Source organism: Macrotis lagotis, chromosome 3 (assembly GCF_037893015.1).
Source record: "Macrotis lagotis isolate mMagLag1 chromosome 3, bilby.v1.9.chrom.fasta, whole genome shotgun sequence".
NCBI classification, from domain to species: domain Eukaryota; kingdom Metazoa; phylum Chordata; class Mammalia; order Peramelemorphia; family Peramelidae; genus Macrotis; species Macrotis lagotis.
The window spans coordinates 74066870-74086380 of NC_133660.1; the positions used below are offsets into that span (position 1 = coordinate 74066870).

The 19511-nt window shown below is 33.0% G+C and overlaps 1 protein-coding gene across 1 annotated transcript in view; it reads right to left on the minus strand.

Annotated features, from left to right (window-relative positions):
• Window positions 1-19511, minus strand: part of TENM3 (teneurin transmembrane protein 3) — a 3314517-nt gene that overhangs the window by 1660330 nt on the left and 1634676 nt on the right. The window contains exon 7 of the mRNA XM_074231559.1: window positions 12515-12635. The gene's annotated coding sequence lies outside the window, so the exon portion shown is untranslated. The remainder of the gene's footprint in view (window positions 1-12514; window positions 12636-19511) is intronic.

Here is a 19511-nt window from a genome sequence, read left to right on the forward strand (position 1 = left end):
AATCCTATTTATCAGCTATGTGATCTCAGGCAGGTCATTTCACTTCAAAAGTGTTTATTTTCCTTTTCTTTAAATATTTGGTCTAAATGCTTTTCCTGCTATAAATATAGGATCCTATGACTGATTGTTTGACTAATCAAGGAAAGGATTATAGATTACAGATTCCTGAATGCAAAAGTATATAAGAATTCTGTGTATCATATATCTATCTAATAATGCAAGAAATCCTTGAAGGTAGGTTATTATATCTTATCTAAATTTCCATCTTGCCCAATGCCTAGTATAACATTCAATATAGTAGGCATTCAATATACATTTTGGGGGAATTCACAGTATTCAAAATATTGGCTAACATTGGGCAACCCCGAAGACTATAGGCAGATAGTCAATATTCCTAAAGGAAATGTTAACAATTTAATCACTACTTCTAAAAAGATACCATGCCCTGCTCAAGAGTAATAATTATTTCTGGGAAGTCATTTTATTATAAAAATTTCTCCCTATATACTCCATGTTAAAATATGGGGAAAGCTGACTAATCCATTTTACTCTTCTTCTTGATCGTGATGGTATGTATATGTTTGCAATTTTATTAGGTATTCTCTTAGCTGTCTCCTCAGAAGGGAGCTAGAAACACCATTTCTGTCTTGCTATGATTAGAGGACCTAGTTCACAACTTGAACAATTGTTTTTCCTAAATATCTATATTAAAATATATAACAATATATCCTTTTTCATGTATGAAAGCAGAAATCCATATAAAATGCATAAACTATGTAATTGTACAGAGCTTGTCTTTTTCTAATATAGAACAAGCTGAGTGAGTTTAAATGGTCTAAATAGTTATTACAGTCTGACTGTGATGTGTTCTTCCCTCTATACTTCCTAAGGAATTTCTTGTATTATAATAATGGTTTCTAGAGGGATAAATTGCATACACAGAACCAACTGCTGAAAACTGTAGGCGGCTCACACAGCGTGATGTAAATCACACCATGGGATACCATTTCTTTATAACGACATTGCCATTAAATTCCATGAGATGCAGCCCACCACAGTACCAGCAAAATCCACCCACATGCTTAAATAGATGTTGGGGAACTGGATTTCTTGGGAGTAGGTCATGGGATAAGGAGACTTGGTCTGATTAACATCTGAGTCCACCATCTGATGGGCTTAGTGTGAATCAGAAAACACAATTGGCCATCTCAGAGTGAGGCATAATAAATGACATTTGCTAGTCAATCTAATATGACTAATTGGGTGGGGGGAAGGAAGAAAAATGCAACTATAATGAATATGAGGGTCTTTAAAAATGTTGGCAATTCCCTTGCTTCCGTAAATCCTACATCATCCCCAGCTACCATTCTCATTAATGAGAATGACAACATAGGAAAATGGTTGAAATCTTCTGAAAAGACATATTCTGTTAGAGGAAAATACTTAATGTTAATCATTGAAGGTAAACTTATATTCTTTAGCTCTTTCCAGTTAAGTTTTTAAAAATACAAAACAATTTATATAATCATTCCAGAGTTGTTTTAATTGATTCAAAATTTTCTCTTGGGACAACTGGATATGTAATAATCACCTTCTCCCTTTGGGCAAACCATGACTGAGACTTTTCTCCCCCAAGTCACATTTTAAATTTAACAACAATTCTACCATCAATCATGGGGGGGGGGATAAATAGTGTCATAGATCTGTCACCACAGAATTGGATCAAATTGGATAAAATTGGATAAAAAGCCCTTTTGATAACCTTTCATGGGATGCTGGGGCAGAGATCTGACTCAAGTTGTTCATGGAAATGGAAAAAACCCTCTTTTTACTTGAAGTTCAGAGGTAAGCACAAACAACTTGAAAACTAACATGGTAAAGGTTAGGATAGAGTATGGGAACTAAAATTACCTAGGATTCAGGGAATTAAATACTTTGCAATTTTATGAAATAAAATTTCTATAATTCCATATCCTCCCCCTTTTTTTTTTTATCATGATTCAAAATTCAACCTGGGGAAACATAGTCCTTGATCCTACTATTGGTCAATTGGGAATTGTGGAAAGCTTGGATTATTTTCCTCCAAATGGTCAATCAAATGACCATTATTGAAACAATGGCCTTATCCAATGCAATTAAAATAGATTTTTCATTTATGAAATATTTCTTTACACATGTTTACAAAACTATGTCTACAATGGAAAGTAATATATTCTTGTGTATAATTAATTTGTTTGTTGTTTTGAAATTAAAAAATAGGACTGAAATAAAAGGTTTAATTTCTTGAATCACAGGATAAATCAATAATTAGAATCCACATTTGGAAATTAAGCTTCCAAAATCACTGATTTCATTTTTAGTCACCACACAAATTAATTAAGCATAACTTTTTGTAAATTTTCAATAATCCTGTTGCTTTTCTTATGTGAAGAACACTAAAACAGCATCAATGAAATTTTATTTTAATTATATTTTAGACTTTTTTATTTTTTCCAGTAACTGAACATTTTTTTCCAGAATTCTTGACTTCATTAGAATGCATCTGTTATATCACATGTAGAATGTTTGCAGTGACTGGCATGTGAAAAATCAATCAAAATGGCAAGAAGAACCCCAGTAAGTCTATTTCTGATGAATTATGTCCTTAAATATATACCCTGTATGTGGTTGGAAAATGTATTGATTACTGACAACTGTTTCTGTAATGCCAATAATGTACCACTCTCTAGGACTTCGCCTGAAGCAACAGGATTTAATCAACATGGTCCAAAATAATAAATTGACTACCAAGTAGGAGGCTGAAAGATGAAATTGACTAAAACTTATAAGATAAATAACCATTTAAAACTCAAGGAAAACATATTCGTAAGCAACTTATGCTGGGCAGGTTTTTGCTTATATCTTTCATGACGAATAGCACACCAGAGAAATTATTTGACAGAGTTTATGCAACTTATAGGAAACAATGACATTTGCCTTTCTATATGATACTGAACATGAAAACATTTTAAAATTAATGCATACAATCCTAAAATGCTACTTTTGTGATTTAAAGAAAAGTCTTCCTGTTATTAAGAATATATATATTATATAGCTTCAGGGAGCTCTCAATATCAACTTCAATGTCCTTTTTTGTTGTTGATGATGTTGTGTTTCACTTGATTCCCAATTAAGGAATCTAGAAAGACTGACACTTTGAAAAGGTCTCTTTGATGTGAACATTTTACCAAATCTGAAGATGTGGTGCAATTTCAAGAAAAAGAGTTACCCTGCTGCACTCTCAAAGTAGTAAATTACTCTTAACAAGAGAGGTGAACTATGTGAAGCCTGAATCCTTTTCGCATTGAAAGAAATGAGTTCTGTAGACTTTTTTTAATTGAACTACATAGAGAATATTGTCTTTCTGTTGGTTAAGTCCTTTGAACTTTCTCTGCAAATTTTAACTGCTTACTATTTCACTTGAGTGTTTTCCTGAGTTCATTTAATGGAAAGATAATAATTTTTTAAAATTTAAATGTAATCTATTTATCTCATTTCAAAATGTTCCCTGGAAGCAAATTCATTTCATTCCAACCTGTTCCTTTTCTTTTCTTTTTTTTTAGATTTTTTGCAAGGCAATGGGGTTAAATGACTTGCCCAAGGCCACATGGCTAGGTAATTATTAAGTGCCTGAGGCCAGATTTGAACTCAGGTACTCCTGACTCCAAGGTCAGTGCTCTATCCACTGCACCACCTAGTCACCCTTGTTTCTAGTATTGACATATACTGAATCTGAATTTAAAGATAAACCAGTGATTTCAGAATAATATTCATAACTTAAAAATGAAAACTTTTTTTTTCTTTCTCGTGTTTTGGTGGAGAATGAGGATAAAGAAGGGAGAGAGGGAGAGGAAGAATGAGAGAAAGAGATCCAGAGGAAGGAGAGGAGGAGGAGGGAGAAGTAGGGAGAGAAAGGTGAGAAGAGAAAGAGAGAGAAGGAGGAGGAAGAGGAGTAAAATATGAACTTGCATGTATATCTATTCTCCTCAGTTCCATAAACAAAATGCTATTCATACTTTTAACCATTCTTTATATGATACACATTTCAGAATCCTGACTATTTTGACTGTTACCCATGTTACTTATACCTTAATTAAGATATCTGTTACAATATGGTGCCAAAAACCTGAGCACCATACTTCACATCCAGCAGTGGAGATATTGTTTACTTTAGTATTAACACATTTCTCAGATTTTGGAGCTGGGAAGTACTTGTACCTCATGACCTCTTTTTACAGATGACAAAAGTGAGGATTAAAGTAATTTAAATATATGACAAAATCACAGAGGTAATAAAATAGAGTTAGAATGAAAATAAAAAATATTCTTGTTTCAAATGTAATAATATTTGAGCAACAACATTTGACTTGAATATAAGAATTTATTTTACTGAACCCTAAGATTGCAGTAGGTTTTGTAGAAGCCATATCACACTCATCATAGTGTTGGTTCATAAGAAGTTTGCAGTCAATTGAAATTCCTTCTAAGGTTTTCAATCATGTTATTAATAAAAGGTTTGAATAGAATACTATCTGGCATAGAGTTCTATAGTTTTATGCTAGAGGCTTTCCTCCAAGTCAATATTCACTCAATTATCCACTGTCTAGACAGTTAAAAATTTGAATCTTTCCTCTTTGATCATTTCCAGTGGTATCAAACTCAACCTAAAATAGAGTCAATTCAATCATACATAAGTCTCTCTATGGCTAAATATTAATTTTAAAAACCCATATTAATATCATCTATGTTCTATTGTATTTTATTTGTATCTTTGATATTTCCTAATTATTGTGTTTGCCATCTCTGAGATAAAGATAAATATAGAAATAGATATCTACCTAGATATCCATCTCTCTCTCTCCTCTCTCTCTCTCTCTCTCTCTCTCTCTCTCTCTCTCTCTCTCTCTATATATATATATATATATATATATATATATATATATATATATATATCCATCATCTTGGTGAGAGATTTTATCCAACATATACTATGTTGTAGCATCAAAAGATCAGAGAATTAGATCTGATGACACCCTTAGAGACCACTGAGGGAGTGAGGTACATGTGATTTGCCCATGGTCACAATATAAAAAAGTGATTGCGGTGAGATCTGACCTAGGTTTGTCTGACTCTAAATCTAGCATCCTCCCTATTATGCCATACTGTTTCTCTTATACCCAGCCTTTGACCTCATAACCAACTAACTTAACAAACAAGGAAATTAAGTTTGTTTGACAAAGTTTGGTCTTAATATTCCATTCTGTATCTTACATGCTTTCAAAATCTTATTTTTAATAATAATTAAAACAATTGATTTTATAATGGTATTGAGTACAGCAGCATTTGCTATTTATTAACATCACTTACATCAAATTATAATCATCAACATTAAGGAAAATTTTTTACAAAGCATGGTTTTAGATATTAGAGGAATACAATAGGAATAAGAGCTACTTTTTGGAAAATATGAATTAAGTTTTGACTAATGTGAAGTAGTAAAAAAGAGAGCTGGACTTGGAATCAGGAAACAGAAATCTGAGTTTCAGTTTAATTATTTTACTTCTTACTATATGATAATGAGAAGTTGCTTGACCTCTATTAACTTCAGTATCCTAATCTGTATAATGGGGATAATAATATTTATATCTCACAAAGTTATTGTTATTAAAGTGATTTGCAAATTACAAAAGCACTTCACTGATGTGATATATAACTGTTATTAACATCACTCTATTTAGAGTACCTGAAAAAATAAGATAATGTATTTGAAATAACCCAAAGAGAAAATGACCTTACATCTCCATTTTAATTCTTTTCTTCCATAAGCAAATTATTGTTAAAAGGCTAGGTGATTCCAAGTGGTAATGGTACGCCCAACTGAAAAATGGCTAGGATCAAATATCACATTAAACATTGATCTACTTTCATGATCCAAGAAGTCTAGCTCTCCCTAAGCTCTTGAGTCAATATGATATTATAAAGTATTATCCTTCCAGTTCACATTTAACTCAAAGATAATGGTGTTAAGAATTCTGGAAATTTAGGCAACCATTTGGAATTTCATTAAAAACAATGAGATATCTGAAAATGAAAATTAATAAAGCATTATAAAATATATCCTTCTTAGCCTGAGGGAAAGTGAAGACAGCTACAACTGAGAAACTGTCTTTAGGCAGTTAAAAGATTAGCTAACATATGATGGAAATCAGTTAATCTCCATCTTCCCATTGGACAGAAAGAAGAAAAAGACCTTAAAACACAAGTTGGATTGAACATAAAAATATCAACAAAACATCTGAAAAAGTCTTTCCTATTATATATGTAGACAAGATAGAGAAAATTGGACTAGATAATACATGAATAGATGAATTCTTAAACGGTAAAATAATGAACCCAAAGGGTAGTCATTAATAGAGTCATATCAAAACAGGCTACATCTTCAGTGAAGTGCCCCAGGCATCTTTTCTCTGTCTTATGCTATTCAACATTTTTATCAATAATCTGAATGAAGGAATGGGTGTTAAGTAAATCAAATTTACATGTTCTATGAAGAATAGGGATACTGTTAGCAAGTTGTATGTCAGAATCAGGATTCCCAATGCATTGCAGATCTGTGCAGAAGTACATATGATTTAAATTACTTAGGATTATTATGAAGTTCCACAATTGAGCTCTAAAAATATACTTCACATGTGTAATATATGGGAAGTACAAGTAGAAAAAAGATTATGTTTTTTAAAAAAAGATTTTATGGCTTTCAGATAATTACACTTTTGATGGAATGATTCTTCTCGTCATCCAGGTTGACAACTTCAGTCTTCCTTGTTATTTTCCTCCTTACCAATGACCATATCCGATCATGTCTTGCCAAGTCTTGTTGAAGCCATACAAATCTCAAAGCAGTCCTTTTCACCTCAAGTCATTCCCCTCCTTTATGCTTTCATCACATTTCACTTAGACTATTACATGAATATTCTAATTGTCTCATGATTTTTCTTTTCCAATTGAATTCCCACACAGTAGTCAAATTGATATTACTAGAACATTGGACTTAATATTTTCAATGCTTCCCTACTACCTCTTGGATGTAAGAAAAATTCCCTGACCTTTTTTTTCCCTTAACGTTCTTTATAATTGAGCTCTTATTTACTTTACTAAGCTTCTTTCACATTACTCTCATTTATATACCCAGTGTTCTAGTCAAAGGGGACTACTAACTGTTGCCTGAACTATATGCACCAAATGACTTCCCCAAAGCTTTTAGCTGACTAAGCCCCTTGGCAGAAATGCATTTCCCCTCTCTTCCAACCATCAACATTTCTAGTATCCTTTAAGCTTCTGCTCAGATGTAGAATATTCAAATTAAGAACTCCTTCTTTCACCTCTCCTCTAACAAGGAGTCTTGATGTCAGTTCTTTTTTTCCCTCTTACAGATATATTTACTTATCTCTGCACATTCTGTATCCCTCTGGCAGAATTTAAGCTCTTCAAGGAAGGCACTATTTGATGTTTTCTTTCTATCACTAGCTTCTAATTTACTGAATTTATCTGAATGTATAACATGGTAGCCAAAATAAGTAATGTATTCTTAGTCAATCTTGAGAGAGATAGAGAGAGAGAGAGAGAAAGGGAGAGAGAAAGAGAGAGAGAGAGAGAGAGAGAGAGAGAGAGAGAATCTGTAACAAGGTTACTGATAATTGTTTTGTACTTTGAGCTGGGGTATTGAGTTCAAGTCTAGGCACCATATTTAGGGAAGAACAACTAGGATGCATAGAGAGGGTGGAACCTGGCTGGTAAGGGGATTGGATGACACGCCATATGAGGTCAAAGTAGTAGGGATATTTATAAATTGAAAAAAAAAAGAGTTTAGCAAGACATGATAGCAAAATTTAAGATTTAAAGGGTGACAATTTTTTTAAAAAGTATCTATCCAGAATTCCTACAGATTATTCCTTTTTATACATTCAACTTCTTTTTTTTCTTTTAGTTTTTTGCAAAGCAATGGAGTTAAGTGGTTTGCCCAAGGTCACACAGCTAGGTAATTATTAAGTGTCTGAGGTTAGATTTGAACTCAGGTACTCCTGACTCCAGGGCTCGGTGCTCTAGCCACTGTGCCACCTAGTTGCCCCTATACATTCTACTTTAACTGGTGATCTTGCTATTTCTTACAAAGAGCATTCCATGACTAATCTGTGTACTTTGCACAGGTCTGCAATGCAATTTTCCATGCCTGGAAAGTATTATTCTTACCTTTCCACATATAGGGTCCTCATTCTTTCTCTCTACAAGCACAAGTACTCTTGATGATTTGCTCCAGTGATTCTCTATAACCTCTAGGATCAACGATAAAAATCCCCTGTTTGATTTTGAAAGTCTTCTATAGCCTGGACCCTTTGCTCTTGTTCAATTGTTTCTGTTATGTCTTCATGATTTATTTGGAGTTTTCTTGGCAAAGACACTAAAATAGTTTGCTATTTCCCTCAACAGCTCAATTTATAGATGAGAAAACTGAGGCAAACAGGGTTAGGTGACTTACATAATAAGTATCTGAGTAATTTCTTGGCAAAACTTTCCAGAATCCTATTATTAAAAGTTTAGAGTCCTATCACAATCTCTCATTTAGAAAAAATTCAACAATTTGATATTATTCTAGTTTACAACAATAACATTTTTCCTTAGAAAAAGTCTTACTGTCATCATGGTGACTATGCTAGACACACCCCTCTCTCGCTCCTTTAACCATGGCTTTTCTCTTTGATATTTGGCCTTCAGTTTTCATAATTTAAGATTAAAAGATTTAAATTTAAAACAGCCTTGACTAAGGACACTTAGCTGTCATGAGAATTCATGCTCCCACTCAATATATCCACTCTTGCTGCTACTCCACCACATAAGATAGACTCTTTTGGGAGGTTCAATAAACTAATTATATTTAAATAATATTTACTAATGGCCTCCTAAGTACAAAATTTGTTTTAGAGGCAGGAAACAGAAAGATAAAATACAGCTCAGTTCTTCCCTTCAATGTGGTCAAAAGGTGCTGTTATGCACAAATTACTGTAACAGTGAGCAGTACTATTTGTTTGTACATGGGGTGTTTGAATAGGAGTAATATTAGATAAGACAGGATAGAAAAGTTGAAAAGATATTTTGGAGCTCCTTGGATGAAAGCTAAGAATTTTTAAAAAAATTTTATATTCCAGGTAATATAAATACACAGAATGCTTTAAATTTGGAGAATGAAGGGATCATGTTTATGAATTATAGGAAAATTGTTTTAGTCATACTATGAAAGGATAGGTTGAACATAGGAGAGATTCTAGTATATTCTCTCTACCTTGTTGCCATCTCACCATCTTGCTTCATAAACAGTCTATCAACCAGGTGCCCAAGTCATTTTGGGAATAAAGAGTCATCAGCCCCTGCAGCTTCTGACATATGGGCAATTAGAAAGCCTCAGGCTGATTTTACTCAGTGTCTGGAAGCATCTGCATTTATGAACTTACAACACCATTGATGAAAAGCCCCTTTCTATTCCCTTCATCAGGGAGATTTCAATACTCAAAAGGTATCCATATTTTAATAGAGAAATAAAGTCTTAAGTCAAAGGAATGAACCTCTAATGACAGGATACTATCCTTTAATTATAAATGGAAGACTTAATGGGAGGGAGATTTATCAGACCCCAAAATTTTAATAGCCACCCATTGGTAAAACCAGCCTTGTCTTTATAAAGACCATAATAGGAAATATTATAGCTGTTTCTTTTTTATATTCAACAATTTTTAAAATAAGGGATAAAAAAGCAGTAAGACTTATCCTATTCCTGATCATTATCACTTAATTATAACAACATGGAGTCAATATTTTAGTAGAATGTTCAAATTAAGAACTTCTTTCGCTTCAGTAATATTGTGTGTTTAAGGAAATATTGATGACAAAATAACAGCAAAGTTTTAGGTAAAGACTCAAGAGATGGACACAATTAGTTGTTGCTTACTATTGTTCTGCTAGAGAAAATAGTGAAAACCTTACTTTAAATTTAAGTAATGATGAATATTGGGAGAACCTGTTAGGTCTTAAGTAAGTCAGGTCCTCCAGCTTGGAAACCCAGTTACCCAGACAGGACAAACTATGCTGAATTGCAACATGCCTCCTCTCACTGTAGCAAATTGCCATGATCCAGAAGACAATAAAATCATTAGGGGGGAAAAAAGAACAGATGCTCTTTTCTTTTTAAAATCCTTCAGTCCCTAGAAAGAGGAGTACATTCCTTCAAGAGCTGTTTTATTACCAGTGAAGAGTGCTAGAAAATTACTCCCAAAGTCTCTTCAGTGAATGATATTCAGCAAATTCAGTGGATCATGGAACCTATCTTAAGTAACAGAATCAATTGTGCCTTGTAGATGATGTTGTTTATAAAAAGTTTATTTTTATGAATAAATGTTGCTATGGTGACATCATCAGACTAAACACAGGTATAACTGGGACCTATTTTGAATGTTAATAGAACTTCAAGGGTTTAAAGGATGTCTTAGCTAAGGAATCTTAGACTTTAATGAATGTTTCTTCATTGATACTTAATTTACTATAGAAATGTGATGACCAAAACATTATTCAAACATGAGATTTCTACAACATATAAATTAGTTTAATGATGAAAAATATGACTTATAAAATTCACATGCTAATTTAAAATTACATTGCTTTTTTTGTAAGCCCGTGGTTTTATATTTTGTTAAAACGCTTTTGCTAAAAATTCATGAGTGAATATCATTTCTAAATTCTGTATCCTGATTTGATAATTTCTACAAAAACATTTCAGTCAATTACAGCAATGGTGTGGAAAAGTTTGATGGTTTCACTGAAACACTAAGCATAATTTGTGCCTTAAGTAATTATTTCTGAGAAGTTTTATGCCTATATGGATAGACTGACTCATACTATCTGTGTGAACTTGGGCAAATTATTTAACTTCTTAGTGCCCCCAGTTGACAGCAAAAAATTATAAGTTGCAAAGGTGACAATCTGCATTGATAGATTTTCTTTACTATAGTTCCCTGTACCAGTGCAATCTTAGATCTAAGCCAGATAAAGAAAAAGTGTTAATTTCCTATTCAATTTTAACTTTCACGTACTTGTTCAACGTTCCATTTCTTAAATATCTTCCCCTCCACATTAATTTATCAAATTATATAGTAAAGTGTTATTTCATGATAACATTTTCTGCATGTCAAAACATTTCAGAATGAGCACTGGACATGGGTAGGTGGATAGTTTAAATCAAACCATCTTTATCACTAAGGAAACAAAGTAAAAACCTTCCCAATTGTCAAAAGACAGAGCATTACCTGGATTTGCCAAAAACCCATAGCCTTGAAATCCCACTTCCTTTGGGAGATGACAATTGTCAAAGTCACAGAATAAAGAATAAGTATATGGCATAGAACTTAATATCTGTACTTCATGCCTACAAAACTGATATATATATATATATATATACATATAATATGCACACACATTTAAAACACTACCGTTTCTTTCAAATATCACCTATGACACTTAGTCATTCTAGAGAATGACTTTTCTCAATCCCTGCCTGAAACATATGCTTAAATTAATTCTCACTGATTATACTAATACACATTTAAGAAGTAGAGTCTCAGTATAACATGTGGCATAGCAAATGAAAGAATAAATTATCTTTTTTCTACTTATGATCTGCTTATGAAAATAAATGATTCTTGAAATTATAATCACCGCCAGATATGGAAGTTTCTAAGCATCACAACAAGAAAAACCATTTGTGATTTCAATGATGCAACTTTTTAGGGAAAAAGGTTTTCATTCACAATGCTCCCAAAACCCAACAATACCAACAAAAAATGGACACATATAATTTAATAAGTATCCTTCTTGAATAGATGGACAGGATATGCTCATTAAAGCAGCAAATAGCCTTAATTTCTATTTAATGATCTCACTAGCTTGCAACAGATTTTTCACTCATATAGTCCACTAAACTCTTGTTATAGATTTTTTTCGGGCACATTTATCATTTCTGCTTTACGAACCAAAGCTGTTTTAGTTTCCACACCTATTCTATATATCATTCTCACAAATTATTCTTGGTTTACAATTGAATCTAAAGGCATTCACGGGCAGAACCAAATACTATATGTAGTGAACCTTTCCAACTAATTTTTAAAATGTCATTATAAAATAACTTTTTTTTTAAATTTTAAGGAGGAATCACACATTTCTTCAAATAGAGATATATATTTCCTGCTGATATATAAGTACTACAGCTAGTGTCAAGGTGGAATGGATGGAGGAAGGCGGGGGGGGAAGCTATTTGCTATAATGTTACATGAAATTTGCATATTAAAAAATAGCAACATTTGAATAAAAAAGGAAATCAGAAATTGAGTTCCTTGGAAGTTTATGTTGTAATAGCACTCACTGAGATACTTACCAGAGTTAGTAGAACAGTTTGGAGAATTCTCTGTAGAAAAGCAAGTTCTACTAAATCCTGATGGTTGATCTTGACAGCTCACAATGGCATGCAGTTTTCTTCTTCAAAAATAGGTCCTGACCTGTGAAAACAATGATGTATATTATATAGTAATTAATCTACCAAGTTGCCACATCTCTCATCTCTTTTATACTAGCTACTCATCCAGAAGATTATATCTAGTAGATTATGTGTGTGTATATAGATATATAATATAAATATATCTAATATATCTAATATATCTATCTATCTATCTATCTATCTATATATCTATATATCTATATCTATATCTATATCTATATATCTATATATCTATATCTATATATATATATATATATATATATATACAGTAGGGGGTAGCACAGTAGAAAGAGCACTACATTTAGAATTAATTCATTTTCACTTTTGCCATGCTACCTGCATGGCTTTGGTCAAATTATTTTATCTCTCTGGACCTCAGTTTCCTCTTCCGTTATATACATGAATAAATTTATAGTTTGCTGCTGTGACCTGTGGTTATATAGGCTAATAAAAAACTGAGGAAGAATGAGACCCATATTCCAGCATGACCAGGAAACTCTTACCAACAGCAAACATTTTTCATATAAAATGTAGAACTAAGAAATGTTATTAAATTTGCTAAGTAGTAATGATACTTTCATACTTTCATTGATAAAGTGAGCAATATCAACACATTCTTGGGGTAGCTCCAGGATGAGTGTGATGTCAATAAGGTAGGAAACATCAAAGCAAACAGAAGATAGTGTAAAATCTTGCATGGAGTCATCAAATGTATACTATCACTGAGAAAAACAGTTTTTTCCAACCCTTTTTATCTACTTTATTGAAGTTCTCTGTAAGACAGGCTTCTAGTAATGAACTCTTGGTTCATAACTAGTCTATTATCATAAAAAATGGTCACTCTTATATCACCCTGGAATCCCCCCAAAATTCATGAAATTCAAAGAAAATTAATGAGGGCAGACTATACAAACAGATGTCATATGGCTATTGGCTTACATATCTGAAGCTACATTGGATCTTAGAGGACATCCAGTTCAATTCCCTGAGTACAGAGAAAGTATAGGAAACATGAAGAAGAGTATTTCTAACTCTAAGTCCATGCCCTACCCAACCTGCTATGCTGAGGGGTCATGTTTTCTACCCTATCATCTTACAGGTGTGAAAATCAGGGTCAGGGAGATTAAGTGAATCACATTAGGTCACACAAATAGTAAATGAATTTCAAAACGGACTGAATAACTTACTGTTCAGTACTGTTTCTATTACCTTTCTCTTTCTTCCTTAAGTGACTTACATGATGGTATAGGGATAGGATGGAACAGGACTATATGGGGTGGTAAGAAAATTGTGAGAAAAAATATAGTGAGTGAAGAGTAGATACTAATTGAGATTGAAACAAATGACAACAGACAAATGACAAATGCCAGTTCCTCAGTGATTGCTACTGGGTTTTGGTTCCCTTGTTTCAATGTGGTACATGGTTGTATTCATGACTAATTGTGTTGGAGCAGGGTCAGGCCTTATAATTCTCCAAACCCACATCTGTGTAGCATGTAGGAGATAAGAGAAATAAGCCATAATTATAGTTGTGAGAAGACCTAGCTTTCAGGTCCGTGATTTCCATCTACAATCTCTTCCTGTTCTTCCATCCCGCTTGCCACTATAAGTTTTGATTTCCCATGTGGTGGGTAGGTGGTGATGAGTGGACACAGACCAGAAGAAATATTAAGATATTATTCTGAGATCAAGAGAAATAGAGAAATCACTTTAGGAATAAAAAATTCATGGGGTAGTCTGTGAGTTAAAGACAGAGGATAACAAACTGATACCATGCAAATGATAATAATGCAGCTTGGCCAAACATACCTAGATGAATATTTATTACTTTCACTAATGTGACCCTGAAACAGAAATACCTGATATGTTGGTATATGATCTGAGCAAGCACAGAGTCCATAGATGCAAATATGCATCTCATCTTCTAAAGTAACTGGAATTCAGGGGCTTAAAAATTTAGGTATTACAAAAACCTGTAGGCAGAATAGAGGCAAAAATTCAAGCTCAAATTACATATGCAATAAACAATTTCTTTGTTCTCCAGAAAAAGTTATAAACTTCCCTGTTTAGCATTTGCAATTCATCGATTTGTGGCTCCAGTCTACCTTTCCAGGTTTATTGTACATTGCTTTCCTTTTTTACTCTATATTAGACAAATTGATCTATTTCCTCATTTCCCTATGTCCCATTTTATGTTTCAGACATACTGTCCCCTGTGGCTAAAACTTAATTTCTGTTTACTTCTACCTCTTATAACAATAAGATTATCCTGATTCATCCCCTCTTTCCTTATCCTCTAAAGAAAAGACTATTCCACCTCCCTCCTAGAATTTATTTTATATAAATTTTCAATTTATTTTCTTTATAGGTATTCTTTCTTAGCAATAGAATATAAGTTCCTTAAGGTCAGTAACTTCCTTCCTTTCTTGATTCCTTGATTCTTGCGTTCTCTCTTTCCTTCGTTCTTGTATGAGGAAAGAATTAGTTATTTTTAAGTAATGATAACTTGATATTAAGTTCTACTTCTAATACCCATTAGTCATGTGACCCTGAACAAATTGTCTAAAAATAAGTCTTGCAAGATTCTTTCTAAAATCCTAAACTTGAGAGCAGCTTCCAACTTGCATTGGTGAAGGGAATCTCCTCACTCAAAACTCTCTAAATCAATAAAATCATATTTCTAGTGAGAGATAGTGGAGTGTTCCCAGGAATTGTATTAGGAAGTATATACAAAGACAAAAATGATTAAAGAATTAATTCATTTATGTTTTTCTATCCTCAGTATCTGGAACTTAATAGATGTTAATAAATGCTTGTTGAATGTATGTATTCAATAAAAAAAAGAAATAACAGTGGCTTCAGTTTGTCAAACAGTAACTAACCATTGAGGTATTTTGATATAACATTTACAAACCATATTGTTGGAAGGAAGTTAGGAATTCATCTCATCCAAACCTTTTATTTTTACAGAAGAAGAATGTTCATCTCCAAAGAGGTTCAATGACATTTCCCAAATGATAAAGATGATTTGAGGCAGAACTGGGTAAGAGAACACAAAGTCTTCACATTCCCAGTCCACCATTGATTTCCAATTGATCACACAATATAATACTATATTGTGCTTCACTTCATGATGTTCAATTAGTACATAACCCTTGAATTACATTTCTGTTTCTAAAAAGAAACTTGTTTTCTATTCATACTATTTTACTGGCTATTCACTTAAGACAAGTGATGGTAAGTCCAAGCCTGAATTAATTGTGGTAGTGGTCAAACATAAGTCATTATTTTGTGGTGTGAGAAAATTAGAGAATTTTATGTCTCTCTGCCTTCACTTGTATTTTAATTGTGGTAAAAATGAGCAGCATTAGGAAGAACAGAGAGATGAATATCAACAATAGGGTTTAGTTGATAGAAGGACTTCAATGACCAATAAGTGGTTAAGGTCAAGCATCACTTATGTTTATTTTGGCATGCTTGTGAACTGTACAGTCAGATTTTTAGATTAAATGAGCAACATTTTCTAAAAGATCAGATCTGAAGTAGGCAAAGTCAAGGGACATCCTTTTTTGCCAAGATTTTGGTGGTTCTAAAATAATCAAATCTAGGATGCCCAACTATATAATTCAATACAAGAGGAATTTTGGAATTTTAGATTTTTTTTCTAATTAAAACTTGGGTTAATATTTCCTTTCTTTGATTGGATTATAAAGATTCGGGGGTGGGGGGAGAGGAAGGGACTAGAAAGGTATATTACTTAAGTTACATAAATATTATGTTAAGTGCTTTATAAACATTCATCTCATTTGATCTTCCCAAGGACCCAAGTCATTATTCCATTTTATGGTGGAGGAAATTGAAGAAGACAGAAGTAAAGTTATTTTTTTTCCAAAATCACATAGGGAGCATCTGAGTATGGATTTCAACTCACATTTTCTTACTTTTAGATCCATTGTTCACTGTACTACCCAGCTGCCCTTATAATTTTCTAGAGGAATACTAAAAATTTTCATTCACCATCTAAGTAGGCGATGCAATACAGCACAGTATAGTGGAGAGGCAGAAGACATGAGTCCCAGATCTGCCCCATACTGATTAGGTGACAATGAGCAAGCCCACAGAACATCTCAGAGCCTCAATTTCCTCTTTTATAAAATGAAAGGAATGATTTAGATGATTTCAAAAGGTACATTCCCGTTCTAAAGAGCTATGATTCTATGATTTGAGTCCTCTAGACCAAGAGCAACAGACTCCCCCTAAAATGTATCATTGGGAGTGGGATTTAAGAACTTAGTATGAGCCCTTCTGTAGGTCCAAGATTAAATTTCTCAAGAGCCTTATAACTCAGCAACCTTTTATCTGAGTTCTGACCAGCTTGTAGGACTTGACAGATGCCCATGCATATTTTATCAAAGCTAACATTTTGAAGAATATTGGGCATTTTAAAGATGTAACCAAGCCCAGTGAATATTGTATTGTTTCCTGAGGGAGCTGCAGAAGTAAAGAGGAGGTATCAAATTGTCTGTAACAAACAATTCAGTTGCTAATTAGCTGTAGTTGAGAATGGTGGTTTATATGTCTGCTAATGTTCAAAGATATTGAGAAATTCATCCTTGTTCCACCGAAATATCACAGATCTTTATGCTAGCCATTACTGGAGAGTTGTACCTCCCTTCAAGAAAAATTATAGGATTAAAATCTAAATGTTTGAAATGAAAAGGATATAAAAGAATTGAGGAGAAATGATATTTTCTTAAAATTTGTCTAAAAGTGTAATTGTTTACCCGATGGAAAAGCAAAGGGCCATCAACATGCTGCCCAAATATTGTTAACTATATTAAATCAAAGCATACTGAATAACCAAGAAATCTGGTTTTTGATGCTTATGCAGGCAAATTTAGCAGTATAAATTACACAGCATTTAATCAGTATTCAGGATAAAAGACTGCATGGCAAGTATAGAAGTGTATACACACACACACACACACACACACACACACACACACACACACACACACAATCTCTAGATATGATTCTTTTCTATGTGTGTTCCTGAGAGAGTTTTCTTTGCCTCACAGTCTCACAAATGACTAGCCAGCAATGCCAAGAAATTATGTCCACTTTATAAAGAGAAAATCTCTCACTTCATTCACTCCAAATCTTGTTTGCTTTTCATTTCATTCACTCCAACACTAAATGGAGATTATAGTGAAATAAATGATTCCATAGTCAACCTTCATGAAGTGGCTGCATTTAGCTTTTAGGGTAATGTTAACTTCACTGTGGTATTAGTAATCTCATCAACTTTTTGGTTAGGGATGGATAAATAACTAGCTTTTAGTATGTAAATTACTAAGAAAAAACGTTTTGCAGAAAATGGGTCAGGTTAGAGATGTAAATGAGGCCTAAAATGTCTCATTAGGTTTTGAATTGCCTTTTTTCTTTTTCTTTTTCTTTTTGTTTTCCAAGCATTATAAATCTTGTAAGCTTTTGGGGTAATTTTCTTGCTTGAATAAACTAGTAAGGTCTTTTCCAATAATAAATGAACTGAAATATTTCTCAAAACTAATTCTGCCTGAAAAGATATAGAAATCTGAAATGTAGAAGTTCATTTTTCTTTCTAAAGTTACTCATATTGTTCTCTAAAATTTTAGATAATTAGTAGAACAAATTATGAATGCACAGTTAATAGTGTACATAATATTGGGAGTGTTGGTAAATTTCTCGTGCTGGTTTTTATTCAAAATAAAGCATGAACTTGAAATATTCTTTAATATCTTGGAGCAAACTAATGTCCATGAAAAATATATATAGAAATTAGGAGAATATTTTTCTAAGCATCTCTTTTGACAAATTACTGAGTTACCAATGGCACCAAGGTCAGAGTTGGAAAAAAGTTGGATGATTTCTTTTAAAGTCATAGTTTTAATTTAATTAATAAAGTATACAAAGATGTACATAATGAAATAGTTTATGTGTATACTACAACCTAGGCAGATATATTTCCATAGACCTATAAAGATCTACTCAAATATGGGGAACTTTGCCATTATTTGAACATGATATTCTTAACCTTCTTAGTATCATGAAACCTTTTGATAAGCTGGTGAAACCTATGAACCCCTTTTCAGAATATTTTTAAATGCAGAAAATTGATAGAATTACATAGGAATTAAAAAGAAATTACACAGAATTGTTATTGTTATTGTTTTGTTTTATTATCTGACTCTGTGATTTAATTTGGGGTTTTCTTGGCAAAGATACTGGTATGGTTTGCCATCTTCTCCAGCTCATTTTATAAATGAGTAAACTAAGATAAACAAGGTTAAGTGACTTGTCCTGGTTCACACAATTAGTAAGTATCTGAGATCAGATCTCAGTTTAGAAAGATGAGTCTTCCTGTCTGTAGGCCCCAATGCAAACTCTCCACAGCTAGCTGCCCCAAGTAGAATTATAAAGGAAACCAAATATATTGAAATACTTGCCAAAATATGTCAATTAATAAGCAAACATTTATCAAGTGCCTACTAAGTACCAAATAATAGCCCAAAACACTGAATACAAAAGAGATAAAGACAATTCCTATTCCCAAGAAGTTTATAATTTCCAATGTTCAAGTATGTACGTTTGAAGTTCATGGACTCCATGTTAAGAATTCCTGATCTAGTCCAATCATGAAGAAAATGAGAGAAAGGAAGTCATTTGCTCACTGGCACATCCAGTTGGGAGAGGATTCAGCATCTTAGGTCTTCCAACTCTTAGTCCTGCACTCTTTCAACTACAACATGAAATCATCTTGGTTCTATTCATTACTAGTCCATCTCTTCCAAACCATTTGAACTAGTATGTGGCACTGACACAATTGAGTTGGGTTTCT